Source organism: Triturus cristatus, chromosome 9 (genome assembly GCF_964204655.1).
Source record: "Triturus cristatus chromosome 9, aTriCri1.1, whole genome shotgun sequence".
Taxonomy (NCBI): domain Eukaryota; kingdom Metazoa; phylum Chordata; class Amphibia; order Caudata; family Salamandridae; genus Triturus; species Triturus cristatus.
The window spans coordinates 689,672,204-689,695,480 of NC_140592.1; the positions used below are offsets into that span (position 1 = coordinate 689,672,204).

Consider the following 23,277-nt stretch of genomic DNA (forward strand, 5'->3'; position numbering starts at 1 on the left):
GCCTCCCACCCCCCAGCACTACTAGAGATTTAAATTTAAACTTGGTTACCGCGGTGAGCAGTGGAGAACAGAGGCACTTTAAGCAAAACAGTGAAAAAGATATGGGAAAGACTCAAAGTTGAAGAAAAATTGGGAAAATAACACAGAGAAAGAATTGGCTCTACAAAAAAGTGATAAGTAAGATGCCACCTAGAGAGCCTCCGAACAAAATTAAGGTTATGAATGTGCGTTCTGCAGAAGATGCAGTTAACATAGAACATTCTACAGCTATACCAACAGGGATGGCCAGGAAATTGTGCTTCTTAAACCCATTTGCGGCCCTCTTTTCTATGATGCAAGTAAAACCTGGGCCTTTAATTACAAATACTGAGCTTTCTTGAGCGAATGCTGACTCTGATGCCGAGGAGGTGGACTTAAGAGGAATGGTCGTTTTAACCCACTATCATGAATTTGTTGATCTATTCCCGATGTTAGTGCTACAACTCTCTTAAACAGGTCCAGGCTCCTGACTCTTCTCTACACAATCCTGGAACTAAGGGTAGTAACATCTCAGGACATAAAGAGAGAAAACCTAGTGAGTTAATCAGGAACATACGATGCCAGGATCTGCCAAACTACTCAACAGGAGTTTGTAACATCTAGCATAAGCAGGCTTGTCATGAATCCTCAAGATGACTTTCATCTTATGGGGATAAATGTCACTCTGCTTCATCAACCAACGTTCAGAGGGAACACCTTGCAGGCATATAATCCTCCATTGAAGGAGGCTATTAAGCTACCTTCCCAAAGGGACTGTGGTCCATTAACCCCTTCAGTGCCCGCCCCTTTCCCCGCCCAGTGCCGGCCGTTGCATTAGCGGGCGGGGTCTATGACGAGCTGGACTCGTCATGGGCACAGCGCCACCGCGGCCCATGACGAGTCCAGCTCGTCATGGGCACTGAAGGGGTTAAGAAATCCAGGCCCAAATAATCACCATAGCCCAAACAAAGCTAAGTTCTCCAATTTACGTATTACAGTAAACTATTATGCACGGTTAATAAAAGTACTGACTACAGGAAGAGTTGCTGACCAGGAAGGAAGCCAGGACTGGTCCTGGCTCGCCTCAGCTCTCGCAAGTAAGGGCAGGAATAACATTGATCATCAGTCTGATTGATTGAAATGCAACCACATAACTTCTAATAGTACAAAGGACCTATTCCAGAAGACTATGGTGGTAGGACAACAATGTCTGAAAGATGATTATTCTGACATTTTTTCATGGAACGTGGCAGGTTTGGCTAGTAGAGTGGAGGACAGGGATTGGCTAGAATTCATCAACAAATATGCAGTATGTTGTTTCCAGGAAACCTGGTCTTTGTCAGAAAATCCTGTAAGTGGGTTTTTGGAGTACATGGAACTAGCCAAGCAGTTGGCTAGTGGGTGACCAGTTTGGGGGCTCGCAACTTGGGTGTCATCTAAGTTAAATTGAACTGGACCCTGCCAGCGCTTACAGATCTACTGATGGATTGATTGATTTGAAATTGTGAGGTAGAGCATCTGGGTAGGAATTCTCTTAACCCCGATGTACTGCATATGAGGCTAATAATGCCTGCTAAAGAATTTTTTGTCGATATTCTAAATGTATAAATTCCTTCTGGTTGGTCACCAGAAGTCCCAGCGATTTTGGGTGTATTTTATTGAATATGTAGAAAGCATAAGAGACAGAGAGAGCCAAGTTCGGTACACATGTGGTACTGATTTGTGGGGATTTTAACACCCAACCGACTGATGAAATTCTTAACGAAGCAGTACTGGATGATGATTATTGACTATGTGTCCCGTATTCGGCTATTCAACTAGGGAAAGTGTCCTAGAAAGGGGAGCACTTTTCAATTTTTTTTTTACAAATTATACGTTGCGTTTTCTGATTGAATGCACCCTTTTTGACAGTCTGGCAATGACAAGCTATAGTAATGGTAAAAGAGCTTCTCAGTTTGATTATATTTTAGTTAATCTAGAATGGCGAAATGTGGTTGATATGACAGTTGTGAGAGGATGGAGAGCGACCAGGATCCCCTCTTAATGATAACAAAGATCAGTATAAGCAATGAATTGGAATGTGGCCATAATATGAGCAAGAACATTGACAAGAATATGGGCCTGAGATTTTCCCCCATAATGATAGAAAGCGTATAGGATAGGATAGAGGGAAACATCTTAAGGAAATCTTCCCTATATAATGCTATTAGAGCCAAGTATTCTTAATGCCTCGAATGATGCCAGTTCTTGTGTAGTGTGTACGTATGATTTAATGGTCCACAAATTGAAACTTCTGTGGTCAAAGCCAGGACTAGCAGCAAATAAAACTTAAAGTGCCCACAACTGCCTCCGCTAGTACAATTGCGAGTGCTATACCATGAAACTTAAGGCCTTGCAGGCTATTGAGTTACGTCATCACGATGAGGCCAGTGAAGGGCCTTTTTAGGTCTATAAGAGAGAATATAAATATTTGTTAATAAGCAAGCAGCACAGAATGCTCTTTTGGCTGAACAAAGAGTACCAAGAGATTTTGGGAGTTTGTTTCAAGGATAGAGAGGGTAAAGACAAAAAAACTAGAATGCCATATAGGTCCAAGGGAGTGGGTTAACTACTTTAGTGAACTTTATAGATGTGACAACTCTGATTTATGTAACTTGGAGTCTATATTGTGTAAGAAACGGTGCTCAATGTATCCCTTGATGGGTATATTAGTACCAGAAGTGGAAAGAGTGTTGGCCAGTATGAAAAAATGTTAAGCCCCAGGTCCGAATCTGGTGCCTACAGATCTCTTCTAAGAAGATCAGCACCTGTGGGCTATAGTACTTACTAAGGTATTTAATGCCTCCATAGTCAGTAATGTCCCCCAATCATGGCACTCGGCACTCCTTGTACCTATTTATAAAAAAAGGGAATCGTTGCTGCCCTTCCAACTATTTCCCCATTTCCCTTCTTGACGGTGCACGTAAGGTTCTTGGGGAAAGTTTTATTAAATCTAATCCAAGGTTGGATGGATAAAAGAAAATATTTCAGCAGAGTTACAGACTGTCTTCAGTCCTAGGTTGGGAACAATTGACCAAATTGTATGGCTATGATATTCTTATAAATACGTTGAAATAAAAAGATCATCATTGTGCCTAACATTTATTGTCCTGAAGTCAGCGATTGATCTTGTTGATCGGACAAGGCTATGGAAAAAGTTGGCAATGCAGGGAGTAGTGTGTTCTATTTAAGTATAATGATAATGGCCCTACATACAAACAACACAGCTATGGTTGGGTATCGGCCAGCTGGCGAATGTAGCAAAACATTTCTGATAAAAATAAAGAGTTTGACAGGGATTTGTTGGCACTTCTATTCATTAATCTCTTTCTAAATGATATAGATGACCTCCTATTGGAGAATCCTTTTGATGTCCCTATGATAGCTGGCCACAAAGTTCCGATCCTCCTTTTTGCAGATGATGCAGTTCTGTTGGCCTAAATGGAGAACTCATTGCATAGGTTGGTAAAATGTTTTACTGATTGTTAGACCTGGCACCATTGGCGTGAGTCTCCCTTCCATGTTTTCGCTGTGTCTCCTCTGTTTTTGCTGGTTATAGATGCTCTGGGCGCTGTGCCACTGCCATTCAGTGCCACAGCGCGAATGCTCCCTTTGTAAAGATGACATATGAATTGGTACATCCATGATTGGCTTATTTGGTTTACCTGTTAGTCCCTAGTAGCGTGGCCTGTTTGTGCCCAGGGCTGGGAACCCGAATGCTGCTGGTGGGCCTGCAGCACTGGTTTGTGCCACCCACAGAAGCTGCTTGTAAAGTGTGTCTCAGACCTGCCACTGCAGTGTCTGCGTGCAGTCCAGAACTGCCATCTTGGCTGTGAAGTGCACCCACTTCCCAGCCCCTAAACCTTCCCTTGGCATCCTGTAAGCCCCCCTTATGATAGGGCGCATTGTATGTGTAAGGTAGGACATGCCCTGATGTATGTAGCATGTCCTAGTAGTGAATTACACCCCATTTTGTTTTTCACTACTGTAAGGCTACCTGTTCTCCATAGGCCAGAATGGGAGGTCTGGGCTATTACATTCTATAGTCCTAACTGACCCACAGAACATGGTAGAAAAACGAATCTAGTATGCCTGAGCTCAGAATATTAAAATACATCTTTTAGTGAAGGTTATTTTTATATTCTGTGTTTGAAACTACCACTTTTCGAGTATAGGTACTTTCTTGCCTAAGCCTTCCAGTTTGCTCTGCTATGATGTGTATTGGCTGTCTGGTTTTGGAGGGACAGGGCAGGCTGAGTCAGACCTGGGTTGAATAGAGCGACCTGCCTGGGTGTGAGGGGAGGGGTAGCTCCTGCACTTGAATAGGGCTGTGCCTGGCAAGGTGAATGCTGGCTCCACCTCCCACTGTGCGTCTGAGGCAGACTCCCTCTTTCTGAAAGGAAGGATGCAGCCTGATCAACAGAGTGCTCCAGGGCTGGGCAGAACTGGTTCTGGCTGGGTTCAGAGACTTGGGACCCCTAAGAACAAAGACTTTGGGGGTATAAATATTTGTGCACAAACCCCTACATTTTTTTTATTGCTCCTGGATAACAAGAAGAACCTCTGTCCGTGTGGCTACAAGAATCTGCAGGAGAAGGACTGTCCTTGTGCTTGTGTGCTGTTCCTGGGACTGGCCTGCAGCTGTTACTACTGGACTTCAAGAAGAGGAAAAGAACTTTGATTGGACTTTTTATTTCTTTTGCTACAGCAACTACCCAAGGGCTAGGAGAGAGCTAGCCTCCTGCTGGAGTCTCAGGCACATCAGGCTCCACCATCAGCCTCCTGTTTCCTCCCAGCGAGGATTACTATCTGCAGGTGAGGCTCCTGTGTGTTCCAGGGCTTCTAGTTCTACTGCTGAGAAGAGAGCGCTGAAAATCGTCGAGCCGCTGCAGCTGGTGAGCGTGAGAAAAATCGCCGCTCCGCTGTCGCCGAGTGCTCGCTAACCCCGAAGATCGTCGCAGCACCTGTCTGCGGGCCTGAAAACGCCCTCTATCCAAAGATCGTCGCAGCACCTGTCTGCGGGCCTGAAAACGCCCGCTATCTGGAAATCATCGCAACAGGATCATCGCAGCGCGGACGCAGAGCGTTCACCACTTTCCCCGCATCGCATTCGGATGGTCGCTTCCTCGCGGAGCGCCATCTTTGTCATCGCAGCAAGATCGCACACGCAACAGGCTCGGTGCATCATCCTCCCTTCGCGGCAAGGATTTTATCGCATCACCGGCTCAGCGTAAAGAAGTTTGTCGCTTTGTCCTGCCAGCAACCCAGCGCATCATCCTCCCTTGCGGTAAGGATTCAACGCATCGCTGGTTAGCGTGAGGAAATTTCTCGCTACTACTCCTTAGCGACATTTTTGTTGCTTTGCTCCAGGAACCAGATACTTTGTGACTAAAAGGGTCGCAGAGACCCCTGCCTTGAACTAAACATCATTTTGTGCATCCTGAACTATTTTTCCTGCCTTGAACTAAACATCATTTTGTGCATCCTGAACTCTTTTTCCTTGCAGCATTTCTAAAGTAATTATATTTTTATAGTATTGTGGATTTTTACTGTTATTGGTCTTGTGATTGTCTATATAAAAATACCTATTTTCCATAACTACTCGAGTGGTGTCCATTTGTAGTGTTCCTCATTATATTACTGTGTATGGTCATAAATGCTTCACACACTGCCTCTGAGATAAGCCTAGCTGCTCGTGCTACGTTACCACAGGATTGAGCAGGGGTTGTCAAAGGGTGTAGGCTGCTTACTCTGACTTAGGAAGAAGGGTCCCTACTTGGACAGTGGCCAGCCATTGCCAACTAGAGACCCCCATTTCTAACACTGATTATTGTAATAAGAAGTCTCTTACCATCAAGAGCAGTAAGACTAATGCCTTGGTATTTAGATCATCCCAGGGACTAAAGAGGAAGCTGTTGATGAAGAACAATTGCATTGAACGTGTAAAGTTGTGATTATCTTGGGATGCGGTTTACGGAGAAACTTAGCTGGAAGGCCCAAATGCTGATGGCCAGAACATCCTTACTACAGTACTCTGGGGTAGTTGTAAAATGTAGGCAAAAGGAGGTGTATGTAACGTATGTACCATATTTTAGGTATATAAGCTCAAAGTGGTAGCAGCTGCAATCTATGGGGCTGAGCTCTGAGGTTATGGTAATTTAGATTTGTTGCAAGTTGTAGAAAATAACTTTGTGAGGCTCTGTTAAAGTTGAGACCATGTACCCCCTTGTTAGCACTTTATATGGAACTTGGGCTAACTCTCAGCTCGGATCTGTCACTAATAAAACTGGTGCTGTACTAAGTCAGGTTGTTAAGGAACCATAAGGCCACAATATATTTATGGTCCTTGGAGGATGGTTCTAGATGTGGTTGTCCAGTCAAGGAAATTGGTTGACGCATGTGCAGGACCGGACTGACTACCGGGCGTTTTGGAATGCTGCTGGGCTGGGGGCTGATTTCGTTGATGGAGACCTGCGTGTACTGAATGAAATTCGTTTTGCTTTAATTATTTCGAAGTACGCGCATGTCTCCATGAACGAAATCAGCCCCCACCGCAGTGAAATCTGTCCCCTGCTCGGCAGGATTCCAAAACGCCCGGTAGTCAGTCCGGCCCTGCGCATGTGAGGAATTTGCTAACAGTATTGCTGTTGGGGGGGGGGGGGGCCTGTGGGCAGATCAGAGTAAAGACATGCATGACACCTCTGATCTTGTGAAGGATGGCTATTACAAACTTAGGTGTGAATCAGAGTTAGCTACGTTAAAACCAGGTAGTATATTGAGAGTCCGCTTTATGAGTAGAGTAGATCCCAGTTGGAAGGCCTGGACCAAATCTATCCAGAACTGAAACGTACACTATCAAATTCAGATTGGGCATTTTTCCTACCAGGGATTACCTTGTAACTGTGTTGAGTTTAGAGAGTAAGCCACTATTGGGATTGTATGCATGGGGGGGGAAAAAACATTTTGCACCTTTTTGTTTTTTGCACAAAATGTATTATTTTTCGTAAAAGATGGTTGCTTTCCCTGTTTAGGTACTATGATGCTGGCTCCGTTAAGACTGCCTAACTTTCTATTTTAGGATCGATGACAAAATAATTTTCAAATCTGTAGCTTCATATCTGTGGGCAGCCTGTTTACATACAAGAGAAGTTTTTAACTAGTCTCACAATAATGCATAGCATTTTCTTTTTGAGCAGTGAGATATATTTGAGATGTTTGGTAGCGATTTATATATACCATATTACTATCTGTACTTCAGTATCCTAATAAACATATGATTTGTGTATTACGAGTAATGATTATAAGGCCATTACAATTCTAGTCTAGTCTATTGTCATAGTCCCTATGATTCGACTTGCACTTTATTTGACATATGCAGTTTACGGTATTAGTATCTGCACTTTGATGTTTTGTTGTACATAGGATTTGTGTACTTTAGTTAACGATTGCAAGGCTGTTAAAAAAAATGTAGACTTATTAAGACAAGATCTGGTCTGTACGAGATTCGGTATATGCACTTTACAGAATTATTTTTTAATTGATTACTTGTATGTACTGTAATTTGGGTAAAAGGATACATGCTGCTAGAAGGTATGTGCAAAGCCAAGTTGGATGAGGAAAGTTTATTAGAAGAGTGCAATAATGGCAGATCATGGATATAGATGTAGGCGGCGTTGTTGTTGAACATTTTTAACTGGAAAGGTAAATGTCTCTTCAGAACTTAAGCTTTTCAGTAAAGTGTATACTGAATGGTATTATTGATTAAACTAATTTTAACATGTAAAATTGCATGTGTGTCATTGAAAATAGCTCCATGCTGAAACAATTAAGAAGATCGATTGATTGGTTACTGCTGTCTAAATGAAGGGCTTTCCCTTTATAATAGGTCTACTGCTATCCTGTGAAGCGATTTCCCCCTCTTGTTAAAACACTACTCCTTCTCTTATTCAGGTACATGCCCTTTTGGAGCACTAGTTCTGCAGTCAAGAAGGGTACCCAACCAACAACGTCCATCCACACACACATTCCGCCAACTCTCATTTAACCATTCACAATTTGTTCCGTCTCTCTCTAATCCATCAAACTTATAAGTACCACCATATAGTTGTCTGTCAGTGGAAGTTTATGCTGTAATGGGATTTACTAATTGAACGACAGTTGTCTGTGCTTTGGTTATTTTCTTCTGACAGCATGGTATGTGTTCCTCTGCAGGATATATTTACTAAATGTATTGCTAAAGCACGAATGCATACTCGTTTTTTATTGTCCTGCTGCATCACACTGCTTCATAAGCACTTTCAGCTATTGTGGGATATACACATTTGCACACTTTTAAATGCAACAATAAGCATAATTTAATGTGGATCCTTCTGGAAGTCTTTCCATTTTTTAGGTCTCGCCTAGCAAACGCAGCACGTGCGTTGCTTCGCCTTGGCGAGACCATTGTTGTTGGTTAGGTGCGCGAAGGGAGACAAACCATGTGCGTGCACGGACAGGCGATGTGCACGCGCATGGTGTCTCCTCTCTGCCTCACACGCTCCCACCGTGCGCTCAGAGCGGGAGCAAGCAAGGGAAGGAGTGCACACAGGAGGGGGCCGGAGAGAAAAGAAAGGAACCTGGGAGTAATGTCACGTTGGCACTAAAGTTGCCCCAAATTTATAGTGCACCTTAGTACTCAAAGGAGTCAGTGAGGTAAGGAGAAACAAGTGGAAGGAGAGAAGGAATTGAAGAGAGGGAACAGGAGAACCCGATGTAATATGTCAGCAGTTTGCATAGATAGTGCGTATGCCACAGGTAGTTAGGGTCAGAGTGCTGCATGTGAAGGGAAGAGGTACACAGAAGTGACGAGGTGAGGATGTCACTTTATGTAATGCATTTTCCTGTATAGTGCTTATTCCGTTTAAGACATCTTTAAAGCGCTGCAATGCAACTGAAGAGGGAATGACAGTGCATGGAGGAGAGGGAATACGCTAGTCTAGAGAATTGGAGTAGGGAACATGATGCTACGTCACACTGCGTGCTTGGCTGGCGTTTAACCCTAAGCTGCTCCAGAGCATCTAGAGGGACAAGAGCTGAAAGGAGGGGACCCTAGAGAAAGGAAGGCAAGGACGGAGCATTATGCCTTGTTATACTGCTTCCTGCTATGTGCAGCGCTTCTGCCAACCCTATGTGGCTTCGTGGCTAAGACCGGAACGGGGAAGAATTTAGAAAGGCAGGGACATTAAATGAAAGGAAGTGGGCATGAGTTACAGAAAGATCTCGGAAACGGGAACTATAACCTGCGGAGTTGTTTTACAAGACTACAGCATTGGGTGAAAGGTGAAGTCCGCTATGTCCGTGAACTGGAAATTCCACACGGATGTTGGCAGTGTACTCTGCTTCAAAGCACTACAGTCTAGAAGAAGTAACATAGCAGCAGGTCTGCATGGACGAGGAGAGGGTAAAGAACGTGCACTGCCGCAGGTTTGGGGGTGCACACCTTGTCAGCCCACCCCCTAGTGTCCAGCGCTCCCCTGCCTGCAGTCATTGATTCTGCTGGCGGTCTATCAAACAGCGTTTAGCTGCGAAGAGTAAAGCCACGGAATGAAAATCCAATCTGAGGATTAATCGTGTACTGGCTAATAACGGATTCAGATGCTAATAGTGTAATTTGTTTCTTCCAGTGATTGAAGCTCCATCTTCTGGTACTTTAAGCGCTATATCGGGTGCTGCTCATCAATCAAATGTAGTCTTCCTGAACGTAAGGTGTTCATATACACAGCACAACCTCTGGGGTTAGACCACTGTCCTCCCAAGGACGGATGTAGGAGTGACTGCTCTGGTTTAGTGAGGAGGACGAGAAATATCACTGAGGTGTAAAAGGCTTGGGCCAAGATCACACAGTGCGTCACGGGGTTTCACTGGCTGATGCTATTTTCTATTTCAGAGCCTGTGCTACATCTTTGCAACTCTCTCCCTCCCTAATCTAAACCTGAAAGAAAGCGTCCCCCATCACTGCTGTGTCAACTTTTGTTGTTTCTTCACTGCGAACAGCCGCACTCTGCCTTGTGCTCTCCTTATGTGCAGCCCCTGCTGTTTAAACAAGCATTGAAAATGCAATAGGTCTCGCCTTTGATTAAGTTAAAGCCATTTGCTTTGCTAATGGTATTGTACAGCAAAGCAAATGCCTGTTTTTGTCCTATACCGTCACCAGGAATCGAGATCTGACTACCTTCTCTGTTTGTTTGGACTTTGTTTGATGTTGAGTTGGAGGTTCCCTCCTTTTGGTAACTATAATGGCTTAGATTATGAGGTGAAGAACACTCAAATGCTGTTTGTTTGGACTTTGTTTGATGTTGAGTTGGAGGTTCCCTCCTTTTAGCAACTATAATCGCTTCGATTATGAGGTGAAGACCATCAAAAGCAGGGCCTAGATTTTACATTTGGGAAGCTGTGATTAAGAAACAAACCAAAAAAAATAGTATTTGTGACCTGTCAATGCTCAAATATTTTGGGGGTTTATCCTGTGCCCCATCTCTCCCTCTTACATAACAGTATTCAGTCTTTAATGTGTTCATTCTTTTGCACCTTTGAACGAGTTACCTCCGTCTAGTCTGCTCTTGACATAATTAGCGCTGCAGCAGGTGAAGTTCACCAAATATCTGCTTTACTGCTGCAACTCTACTGTAGATTCTACTTTTGACAGCACATGTGCTCTTCATTCTCTGGCCTTCTCTCAGCCTCAGTGCTGCTACCCATCTGCACAAGATTTCTGTATTGATAAGGTTGTTGCTTCCTCTCTAGGAGATGTTACCCCTTAATAGTGCTGAACAATCGTTCTGCAGGTTTATTATTTAACAGCAGCCATCCTGATTTTTGTCTTTAGGAGATTCTTCTATTGGTGATGCAATGTAGGAGATTGTCAACAATTTTACTGTGGCCCATCTGCTGGAGATTCCTTTTAAGGTCTCGCATAAGACAGTGTATGCACTGTATTTTGCGTGAGACCTCTTGTTGTCTTACATGAGGTTTAGAGGCTGCCCATTGTTTACCATTGGTTGCCTTTATTGTCACTCTCAATTGTTTGCTTCTTATTTGTCAGCTTGCATATCTTTGTTTGCAGGGAGAGCGGTCCTTCTGGGCATGGGCTGTGCTCCCTCATTCCACCGCCCATGCCCCTGGGCTAACTAGTCATTGTGCTTCTCCAGGGGGAAAATAGAGGGTGTTTCCAGCCATCTAGATACCAGGGATATTCATTTAAATGGGTTGGGGGGGGGGGGGGGGGGGGGAAATTTCCTCTCTGTAAGGGAGCTGGAGTTAAATACCAGTATGTGGCAATCTTACAGTTTCTGTGCTGAAAGTGTTAGAGGCTGTGCGTCGTGTCCAATAGAAAACATCTGCCACTCGCCAAAAGAGAGTTATCTGCCCAGTTCCAATTCCCACCTGAGTTGCGCAGGGTACTTTGACCAAGACTCCCCACCCAACAACACCCCATACAGTTCGGTAATAAGGCGCCTATCTGAGTCACTGCTGAGACGCCACCTCTCAAATTTTTGTGAGATGCGGTTGTGCTTCCTCCCTTATCGCCGGGGCGGGGATCACTCTACCAAATATAAAAGCTGCAAAACCTGTAAATAATGTAATGGGCATGGGACCCCCAAATCGCCCTCCACCTTTAGACGCCATCTGAGATTGCTTACCTGTGCACACAAAACGCTGAAGCGTGCCTCATGGAGGCTGTTGGCGGAGTGTCTGGAAAATGTATAAGATCTTAGGTAGGAACATTATCTTGGGAGCGGTGACCCTTCCAAGCCATGAAAGGGGTATAGAACCCACCTAGCCAAGTCGGCCTTCACCCTTCTGGTCAGGTCTGAAAATTAAGGGTTATGACTCCGGTGATAGTCGGGCCAGTTGGATACCCAGATAGGAGATGGATCCCGAAGCCCACTGGATCGATTGATTCTGGTTTAAGTAATTCCCTGTGGTGGGTGAGATCCCTCACCCCCATCTCCTGTAGGCAGAACACCGACCACTACGGTAATGGCTCCTGTCACCCCCTATCTCTGGGCCGAATGGTCCATCTCCTTGTGAAAAAATAGGATACGGTCCCCCCCAAGGACCACCCATTGGTCGGTCTTGTGTCGACATTGTGTTTGCTACCACCCTGTGTAAGAACTGTTCCTGTCCCTCATTGGGAGCGTACATGGATGCTATGATCAAGGAGTGTGAACTGAAATTCATGCGATACACTAGAAGCCAGCCTTTGATTGCTGCTATTTTTAACCCCACTTTCTCTCGGAAAGAGCGTGAGAAAAGTATTGCTACACCAGCCGCCTTGTGTGCTATGGAAGAGAAGAATAGTTGGAGGAAAGCCCTGGATTTTAATCTTTGCCAATCACTTGCCTGGAGATGAGTCTCCTGCAGCAAGCAAACGTCAACTTGAGTATGTGGTAGGTAAGAAAGGATAGCCCTTCTCTTAACTGGATTATTGAGCCCTATGACATTGAGGGTCAGACCAGTGAAGTTGCCATTTTAAAAGACACTCACATGGGAGACCTGTTCCTCAGCCCCTCAACCATCCCCTTTCCCTCCAGCCAAAGAAATGATCCATTTCCTCCATGTGTAGAAAATCTATAAAGACTATGACTTTCTGTGTGGGCACCCCAGAACAAACGCCCCAACAAAATCTATAAACAACCAATGTCCCTGGAACGAGGTGGGGACTAAAGAATCCACCCTCAGTTCAGCAGAGTAAGTACAGTAGGGGAATGTGGACATCTCCTAGAAACCCCACATGCCCCCCCATCCCCCCGCAACCCCCAGCAAAGCCCCCCAAAATCAAGCTGCAACATGCTCAGGCGGTGTCTTTAGCAACAGAATCCTGAGTGAGCTTTTCCAGCAGGACCCTCCTCTTCCGGCAGGGGCTCTCCTCCACCTCTGGCGCCTGTCAGCTCTGCGTCCTCCAGACGACGACCGGGCCTCAATCTGCAAGAGCTCGCATGCCGCAGTCAGGGAGCGGAATTGATAAAGATGGTCCTGTCAGCAGAAGATGAGCCGGAAGGGATGCCCCAAGGAGTAGGAAACCTTGTAGCTAAGAAATGCTGTAATGGGGCAGAACTCCTGCCGCTTCTGAAGGGTAGAGGCTACGAAATCCTGGAACAAATGCAGGGTATGCCCACGGAACTGTATGGACGACGATTCTCGGGCCACTGGGAGGATCTGTTCTTTCAGGGAGAAATGCACGCAGGTCAGGATGTCTGCCAACTGTCTTTCTCTGGGACCCTGGCGGCCCACCCTGTGGGACCTGTCCAAGCGAATTGTGAAGGCCAACGTATCCCCTAGGATCTGGGCGAACAGTGCTGCTACATAGGCTTCAATATCATCCCTGTCTACTTCCCGTAGGGCCCCCCTAATGCCAATACTGTTCGGCCTAGAGCAGTTTTAAAGATCTTCCGCATGAAACTGTAAGTCTACTTGCTGATCCGAGAGACAAATTTCTTCCTGTTGCAATTGCTCTATTTCTTCATTCTGGGAGTTCTCATGGCTTTCCAAGGCATCCACTCTCTCGCCAATATCCGTCACTTCTTTCTGAACAGTCTTCAATTCACGCGCTAGGTCTCTCTTAACTGCTAGGAGGTCGTCTCACAGTAAGTAAAACAGAGTCTTCATATAGGGGCACATGACCGGGACTTTCAGCTCCTCCCCGGGCCGCTGTGCCGCTGTACTGGGCGCCTTCTGGGCCTCCCCATCCTAGGGGCCCACAGGCTTCCCAAATGTGCCCTTGAGGTGCCCCCTTTCTTAGTGCATGCAGATGCTATCTGACCATCTCTAGCAGGGCTCACAGTTAGTGGCCAAGTGTACTCTGGGCACTACCCCGTCCGCAACTCCAGTCCCTGCCAGTTGCGATGGGGGGATGTGGCTCTGCCCAAAGACCTCCCTTGCGACTGCTGATCCGGTGGGTCTCCTCCCAGCTGCTGGCGCACACTACAGGGCTCCCTCACCTCCACAGTCCGGGATGCACACCGGTTTCCTCAACGCATGCACACTCAATGGCCCTCCTGCATCAGAAAGACAGTTGGATGGGGATCCACGTTGGCACGAGGTTTGATAGAACTCTAACTTGAAATCTTGAATGGTTTTCAATACCCATACATCTTAGGTTATAACCATCCAGTTGTGGCTCAAAAGCAAGAACTCTGCCCCCAAGGATTACTTGAGACAATGAAATGAGTCTTACTTGAGACAATGAAATGAGTCTTACTTGCAAACATGTGCTGTTGGGGGGCTGAAAGCTGCTTCTTGAATATCTGCCTTATTGGTAGCATGACATGGCTGGAAAAAATTCAGTGCTTTTGGGACTGTCCAGCCAGGATCCTAGTTTGCATCAAATATAACTTCTTTGTGGACCTTGATATTTCAATCGGCCTGACAAATGCCTCTGCTTCATCTGACCCTCACAAAAAGGTTGGGCTGATATACTTTCTTCAGAGAGGTTTGTGCCTTGCCCAAGGCCATAAAGGTGTCCACAAACTTGCTGATGTCTTTAACAAACTTGTCGCTAAATATTAAGCCTTCAGGTAATGGTCCCTCTTTCGATGAGGTGAGATCCGTCAACTTAAGATTGATTCCCATAAACAGAGATTTTTGTCTCTCGGTGGGGATAGCACAATTCGCGTTGCCTAATACGCATCCTGTGACGAGCCTGCAACTATATCTGGAAAATCCGGTATGGGGCAGTCTGCCCGATACCTTTTGCGCACCTCTTTATCACAGTTCTTTTGCATGCGGGCATATAGGTATTCAGACACAGCAGGATCTGGGACCCAGTCAGAGCGCACCTGGTGCACTATGTCCTCTGGATCAAACGAGAGAGGGTTAGACATGAGTGAAACATACTGCCAGACGCTTGTAGGATTCACAGATATCTTGCGTTTCCATTCGGTGGCTTGATCTTAATCTGAGTGGTTTGACTTATCAGTGTTTGTGTTTGGGACTGGCTGGTTAGAGAGTTTGGCCGGTATACCTCTGTCAGTGCAGTAGCCATGGTCACCCATGTAACACTGGGACAATTGTTTAAGCATCTCAGAATGAGGCCAAGGGCATGACTTGGCTTTTACCGTCTGGGTTTATTTACTGTGTCTTGACCGGTGCTCGAACTTGAGGATTGATCATACCTTTGACGGCTGGCATACTGTTTTAGTTGTTTGGAGACTGGTTTGAGAGCAGCGGCAAAGCCCTTGTTGACTGACTGCTAAACTGACTGGTCTAAAGCTCCCACTATGTCATCCTCTAAACAGTGCCCTGACGCTTCATCAGGCTTTTATTCGGAAGAGTCAAAGAACTCGCTTCTCAGCCATTCCGGTTGTTATATACAAGAAGGCAGCCAAACCACCCCAGAGGATAATCGGAGAGGGCGCGCCACAGAAGTATTAATGTGTGATTGAGAAGAATTTGAGCCAGTTAGGACCTTTCAGAGTAAGGCTTCTAAGGTGAGACTTGTATTTGTAATTTCTGCAGCCCAAACTGGGTCTGCGGGAGAGCTCGTCAGTGGAGCATTGACTTTATGAGCTTTGTTGCAGCTCAGTCCACGAAATGACAACCTCTCGGCCACTCAGTTTAATTGCAGCCAGTAGTTGGCGTTCCCATCTGTTTTTTAAATAGCCTGGTACCAGCATTTGTTTGGGCTCACGCGCAGTAGAGGTCGAAATTGGTATACACTTGCTGCCTCACTCCCTTTTGGCCGTACCCCACAGGAAAAAGGGGAAATCGGTCGGCCCCAGCAGAGTGATAGAACAAGCATTTGCAATGCAATAGGTCTCCCATTTCTGAGAGTTTAAGCTATTGGCATTGTAAATGACAATGCCTTTTATTTATCAGTTTTGATAATTAACACATAAATAAAAGGCATTGTCATTTACAATGCTTTTAGCTCAAACTAGTGTGCCGGCCGACTCGTATTTTGCTACTTTTGTCATTATTTCCAGATATATAATACAGCAAGTAACATTACACCTACAACAAGCCAGTACTATTGGCTTTGTCAATGGTTGTTAGATGTGTAACATAAATAAGCAACAACCATGGCTTCGTAGCATAGCGTATTGAAAATGGTTCAGTGCGGAAATGGTGAGACTGTGATAGAACTAAAACGAGTCTCTTTGAAGTGCAATGGCACTGCTGCAGAGTTGAGATTTTTTTCCCCTGAGGGTGAGGGTAAAAATGGAGAGCCAGATAGGGACCAGTCTCAGTACCAGCTTTGTAAAACTGCTGGTGCTGAGCTTTGGTATCGCTTTGCTGAGCACCGGCAAGACCTGGCCCACTTAAAGTCTTGTTGTTCCCCCCCCCCTGATTCAGTGTTGTAGTGGGTAGAGTGAACTACTGTGCTTTCCCCGATCCCCTTTCTTCATGTGGCTGCGTGACTGGCGCGTTCACCCGCCCACAATTCAGAGAAGGTCTTCTCTGGCCCTGGGCTGTCACAATAGGAGCTTGAGGAAGCTGCTTAATTATTTGGTGCAGTACATCTCTGGGCACGACAAAGGTGGTTGAAAAAAGCTCCCAAGTGATGGCCCTGGTCATAAAGTCAACTAAGGCTACAATAATATAAATACAGGCAGAGTCATAGGAACTCCTATTACTCTCTGTCCTTATTGTATTCAAGGTTAAACAAGGGCTCATCAGGGTTGCTCCCCCTGTTACCCTTCTCTGAAGGTGACTGGGCTGCACTCTATCAAGCATGGAAGCATTATCGAATTGGGAGCCCTTTGATGAGATGTAGTATGGGCCTGCCCCTGCTATGCAGGAGATTCCTCCTAGTATCTGGAAGACAAATTGGCTGAAGTACTTGAGTATCAGTGTAGTAATTCTATCAACAGAGCTTTAGGTGTGGCATTAAAAACATTTACTTCGCAGTTCCATAGCGACGCACAGTGGCAGACAGACAGTAAGCCATCAGGCTCTGGTGAAGTGCGGACAAGATAAACAAGCTGTCGCCGTGAAAGCGCGGGCCGGAGGGTTGTGCTCAAACTACGCGAGCCGTGCATGTGCACATCGCCTGTCCGGGCGCGCCCCGTACACGTGCACATTGCCTGTCCGGGCGCGTAACATGTCCTGTCCTTCTTCGGCACAGAAAGCGGCAACCATAAATCTCGGCAAGGCGAGCAGCGCGCATGCGCTGCATCACTGGGCGAGACCTAAAAGAAAACCTCTGCGAAACAAAGGAATAAAGGGGGGAAATCAGCAGTTCTGCCTTGAGTAAGTGAATGAAAACTCTACCTGAAATGTAATCTATGACATTCCGAGTACTACTACAGTGGAATCTGTCAGTACTGTGCAATAATCGCAGCAAAACAGTGCAGATAACATAGAATGAGACTATCACAGCGTATCAGTAAAGGAACGAGAAACCGGAACACTTATCTTGACTGCAGAGCAGGAAAGGGAAAGGCAGCAAGATCGTGCTTTCCAATTTTGAGGCAAGATAAGGACAGTGATTGGTGGAAAGGGGAGGTTGTGGTGTTAAGAGGTTCAAGGGATTTGTAGTCCTTTATTGGTTATTGTTGTTTTTATTGGCCGCTGAATTGACGCCCGTAAAAAAAGTGATGCATTATGTGGAGCCTCTGGTCCTGACATTACTTTTCCGCTCTGAAGAAAGAATCTTTTTTTCTTGTTGATTTTACACTGATCTTTGCAAAGAAGTGTCTTGTAAGACTGATAAAAAGTGAACGTACTGCTGAGTAGATGTTGGGACATGCAAATTGTGTCATATAAAGGAGTTAGGAGAGGTACTGTGAGTTCTGAATAAACTCTAGCCCCATGGAGAAGTTGACCACATTCACATTAGCATGCTCATATGGAAATTTATGTAGTCAGACTGGTGTAAGTTATTTCCAGGAGTGATTTGCCATGAATTTGTTAATGTAAACTAACTTTGTTAAAATCTGCAAAAACTAGTTAGTCTCTGTATTTTTCAGTAGTGGTTTACATAGAATCTGAAACTAGCAAAATGCTTAGAGGTAATATGAAGTCTACAACAGACAAAGCGGTAAATATAGTTGGGTCAGGCAGATTGTTTGAGCTGTATATTCCTGTTGTCTGTTATAGTTTAAGTAAACAAAAAATGCTTTGTACATTTGTGAAGAAGTGGTTACTGTTCTATCACATAGGGCACTACGTTCGCAATGATGTTGCTGCTCCTCTGGTGTAAAGCAATCTAAATGCACTGGTTATAAGGATATCCCATTTGGAGTATACATTAATTACAATCGGATGTGTGGTATCCGAGCTGAGGGTGGCTTTCCCACCTGACCATATGAGAGTGATATCCCCCGCTTTCTTAAATGCTAGAGTAAAATATGGGAATGGCTCTTCATGCCTCAAGCTGGCAGTACATTTGGAGTTCAAGTAATAGTTCCTAAGGGACAAAACTGTGGCCTGGATGGTATAGTGCTGTGAATAGCTTTTCTCCAAATGCTGTAGGAGAGTGAAAGCAATAGCTCAAATTAGGTCTGACTCTTTATACTGAAATGTTTATGTTTAGAATTAAACTACTTTTTGTTTGTGAGGGTTCAGAGAGGTCTTTACTGCAGTATTCTTTATTGTTTAAGTTAATTGAAACCATAACAATTTTGATAAAATTAAACAATCCGTAGAGGAAAATATAATATACATATTAAAATCATTAATTGCCATTATTAAGGTTTACAGCTTTTGATAAAATCACATCAAGACGGTATTATCACCAATGTTGTATACATTTTAGATTTACCGATGGTCCGCCAGAGAACCGATTACAAGTAGATAAGATAATATTAAATAGTGCATCAAGGAGTTTCCTCTCTTTGATGAAATACCATTTAAAATGCCAATTCAAGTGAATTTCTCATGTAAAAGTAACATTTTTACCAATTTGTAGTTAAGTTGCGGGTCATTTGGATCAAGACACTTTAGTATGGCAGATCTACAAGTGCGTATGCCCCTGGCATGAAAAGGATTTTTTAACAATAACAGACAATTTAATTTTAAAACATATACAGATCAGATGAACAAAATCCTGCTTTGGAGCACCACATTGAGTGCATGACGTCGAGCCACTATATTTCCAGAGTGGTTGATCAGCATTAGTCAGTAGTGACCCAAGACATATTTGTTGTAGTTTACCTTAGTCTCCTTTTCCCCATGGTATGTTCCGTCCTCCCCTGCCCTCTCCCACCTGATTAGAATGTTCCTTTGTAGAGCTCACCTTAGAATGTTCACTCCTCAGACACTGGTGGAGACCGGATGATTGGAAGAAAGAAGCATGTTCTTACCTGCTCTTGTGTCTTCTATTCTCGAAATTACAACTGTATTGCTAGCAGTTTCCTTTTTAGGTCTCGCTGAGTTGGCGTGCATGCGCTGCTCAGAGAGACTTTAGTAATGGCTTTAAAAATTGCTACCGCCGGCTACAGCTTGCAGTGCATGTGCGCGGGCGCATGCTTCAGCAGAGGCACCATATGGCGTGATTACTGCTGCGCGCGCACCACTCGCGCACATGCACTGCAAGCTGTGGCAACATTTTTAGCTTGCTAATCGCGGCACCGGTACTTTACTTTTAACATTAAAAGTAAAGCGCCGGTGCCGCGATTATAGCAAAAGTAAAGAAATAGAAACAAACATCTATTTCTTTACTTTTGCTATAATCGCGGCACCCGCGCTTTACTTTTAATGTTAAAAGTAAAGCACCGGTGCCGTGATTAGAAAGAAAACAAGCATTGGCATTGCCAATAGGTCTCGCCTTTGGGACCTTATACGTGTTTAGCCATGCAACAGTTGCATAACTAAATACTTATAAGGTCCCAAAAGCAGGACCTATTGCCTATTCCAATGCTTGTTAAATATATAGAGTACGTTATGTTCAAGTAAGCCGCTGGTTGTAAGATCGTATAAGATTGCAGTACCATCCAGGCATGAGAATGCTTGCTGAGTATAATTTTATCCTCCATTAACGAGTGTTATTTATTATTTCTCAATTTTGTGAATGGTAAGTTCTGGTTGCATAAATCCGACACCTTTTTAACTTTATTGATCGCAGCAAATACTTTTGGTAAGCTGATCGTGGATTATTATTCTGTGCTTCCCAGATGGCACTATTTAGCGGGTTCTGTCAGGTTAACCGGATTTTGTCCCATAGTTTTATTGTCGCATACATTCTTGCTAGACGTTGCTGCAGTAAACCAAATTGTAGGCGAATCTGCGCAGGGGAGGAATTTCTCGGTAAACGAAATACTGTTTTATGTCTTAATTTGTATTCTCTCAAGGACTGCTGCTTCCTTGCCGTATTGAACTTCACTATCATAAGCTAGTGTCGGCAAGAGCTTCGCTTTAACAATGGCCAACAATGGTTTAAACGATGGACTGCTTAAACTCTTCGCTATTAAGCAGAAAGCATGTATCAATCCGTTTCCTTTCTTGATTAAATCAATCAATCAATTTGTAGAGTGCGCTTCTTACCCGTAAGGGTTTCAAGGCGCTGGGGGGGGTGCTGCTGCTACTTGAGTTGTCTCCTGAAGATCAGTAGGTCTTCGGTTTGTTGTAGGTAGAGGGGGAGGGTGTTCCACGTCTTGGCGGCGCGGTGGGAGAAGGATCTACCTCCGGAAGTGGTTCTACGGATGCGCGGGACCGTGGCCCTGGCATGGTCAGCGGAGCGGAGTATCCTATTGGATATGTAGAAGGAGAGCCGGCTGTTAAGGTAAGCTGGGCCGGTTTTGTGGAGTGCCTTGTGTGCGTGGATCAGGAGCTTGAAGGAGATCCTTCTGTCGATGGGGAGCCAGTGTAGGTTCCTCAGGTGGGGGTGATGTGGTCGCGGTGCGGGACGTCGAGGATCAGGCGTGCAGAGGCGTTCTGGAGTCTTTGTAGTCTGTTGATGAGCTTGGACGGGGCTCCGGCGTAGAGGGCGTTTCCGTAGTCGAGTCTGCTGCTGACTAGGGCCGTGTTTGTCGGGATCCATCTGTAGATCTTGCGGAGCATGCGGAGGGTGTGGAAGCAGGTGGAGGAGACTGCGTTGACTTGTTTGGTCATGGTGAGTCGAGGATGACTCCCAGGTTGCGTGCGTGATCGGTAGGGGCCGGGGGGATCCCCAGTGATGCGGGCCACCAGAAGTCGTCCCATGCTGAGGGGTTGGACTCGAGGATGAGGATCTCCGTCTTGTCTGAGTTCAGCTTAAGTCGGCTTTCCTTCATCCAGTCGGCGACGGCCTTCATTCCCTGGTGGAGGTTGGATTTGGCGGTGAGCGGGTCCTTGGTGAGGGAGAGGATCAGCTGCGTGTCGTCGGCGTAGGAGATTATGTTGAGGTCGGGCGATGCGTGCTAGTGGCGCCATGTAGATGTTGAACAGCGTCGGGCTGAGGGAGGGTCCCTGTGGGATGCCACAGATTATCTTGGAGGCCTCTGACTGGAACAGGGGAGGCGGACTCTCTGAGTTCTGCCGGAGAGGAAGGAGGTGGTCCAGTCCAAGGCCTTCTCCCGGATCCCTGCGTCTTCGAGGCGCGTGCGTAGTGTGTGGTGGCAGACGGTGTCAAAGGCGGCGGAGAGATCCAGGGGGATGAGGGCAGCCGTCTCGCCGTTGTCTAGAAGGATCCTGATGTCGTCTGTGGCGGCGATGAGGGCGGTTTCGGTGCTGTGGCTGCTGCGGAATCCTGATTGGGAGGGGTCCAGGATGTTGTTGTCTTCGAGGTGACGGGTAAGCTGGATGTTAACTATCTTCTCGATGACCTTTGCTGGGAACGGAAGCAAGGAGATGGGCCGGAAGTTCTTGAGGTCGCTCGGATCCGCCTTGGGTTTCTTCAGTAGGGCGTTGATCTCTGCGTGCTTCCAGTTCTCAGGGAAGGTAGCGGTCTCGAAGGAGAGGTTGATGATGTTGCGCAGGTGGGGTGTGATGGAAGGGCCGGCTTTGTTTAAGATGTGGTGTGGGAGAGGGCCGGACGGGGATCCGGAGTGGATAGTGCTCATGGTCTTGATTGTGTCCTCGATGCTCACGTTGGCCTAGGTTGTCAGGGAATCGTGGACGGTGGGCTGCGGTGGGTCCAGTACGATGAGGCATGCAGGGGTTTGAAGCGGTCATGGATGTCGGTGATTTTTCGGCGAAAGAAGGTGGCCAGGGAGTCGCACAGGGCTTGCGATGGCGGGATGTCGTTGGCGCTGGAGCTGGGGTTGGCGAGTTCCTTCACGATGTTGAAGAGCTCCTTGCTGTTGTGAGCGTTGTTGTCAAGGCGGTCTGTAAAGGAGGTCCTTTTGGCGGTCCTGATGAGGTGGTGGTGGTGGTTGCGGATGGTGTCTTTGTGGGCAGCGCGGCTGTCCGGCGTCTTGTCGCTATGCCATATGTTCTCCAATTTCCGGCAGGTGCGCTTTGAGGCGAGGGGTTTCGGGGTGAACTAGCTGGCTCTTTTGCTGGTGTCTCTGTTGCTGGGTTTTTTCAGCGGGGCTACGGTGTTGGCGCAGTCATTCATCCAGCGTTCGATGGTGTGTGCACCATCATCAGGGTTGGTGGGGTTGGTCGGAGGGTTGAGTGCGAGGCTTGTCTGTAGTTGTTCTTCAGTGACTTTGCCCCAGCAGCGACGGGGGATCTGTAGGGTGCGGTGGTGTGTGGGGGTTTTTCGGAAGGAGAAGTGGATGCAGTGGTGGTCTGTCCAGGTGAGTTCGGAGGCGTGGCTGACGGTGACGTCGGGGCTTGAGGAGAAGATGGCATCAAGTGTGTGACCGGCGATGTGGGTTGGCGTCGTGATGAGCTGTTTTAGTTCGAGGTTGGCGATCAGGGTGGAGGAGTTGTTGTCGTTGTTCTCCAGATGATAGTTCAGGTCTCCGAGGAGGATGTAGTCGATGGAGGTCAGCGCGTGCGTGCTGATGAGGTCGGCGATGGAGTCGCAGAATTGAGGCCGGGGTCCTGGCGGTCTGTAGACGAGGGTGCCTCTTAGGGTGGTCTTGGGGTCCGTGTGGATCTGGAAGTGCATGTGTTAGGCGGTGCTGAGGGTGTCGTTGGTGTTTTTTGAGATCCTGATGGTGTTTTTGTGGATGATGGCGATTCCTCCTCCGGCCCCGTTGGTGCAGTCTCTGCGGGTGATCTTGTACCTGTTGGGGATGGCTATGGCGATGTCTGGTGAGGAGGCTTCGTTCATCCAGGTCTCGGTTAGGAAGGCGTTGTCCGGGGATGCGGTGTCAAGTAGGTCCCAGAGCTCAACGGCGTGTTTGCGTGCGGAGCGGGTGTTGATCAGGA

General features: G+C 46.3%; 1 protein-coding gene across 1 annotated transcript in view; it reads left to right on the plus strand.

The window, feature by feature from the left end:
• RAB4B (RAB4B, member RAS oncogene family) overlaps positions 1 to 23,277 on the plus strand; it is a 233,910-nt gene that overhangs the window by 60,360 nt on the left and 150,273 nt on the right. The window lies entirely within an intron of this gene.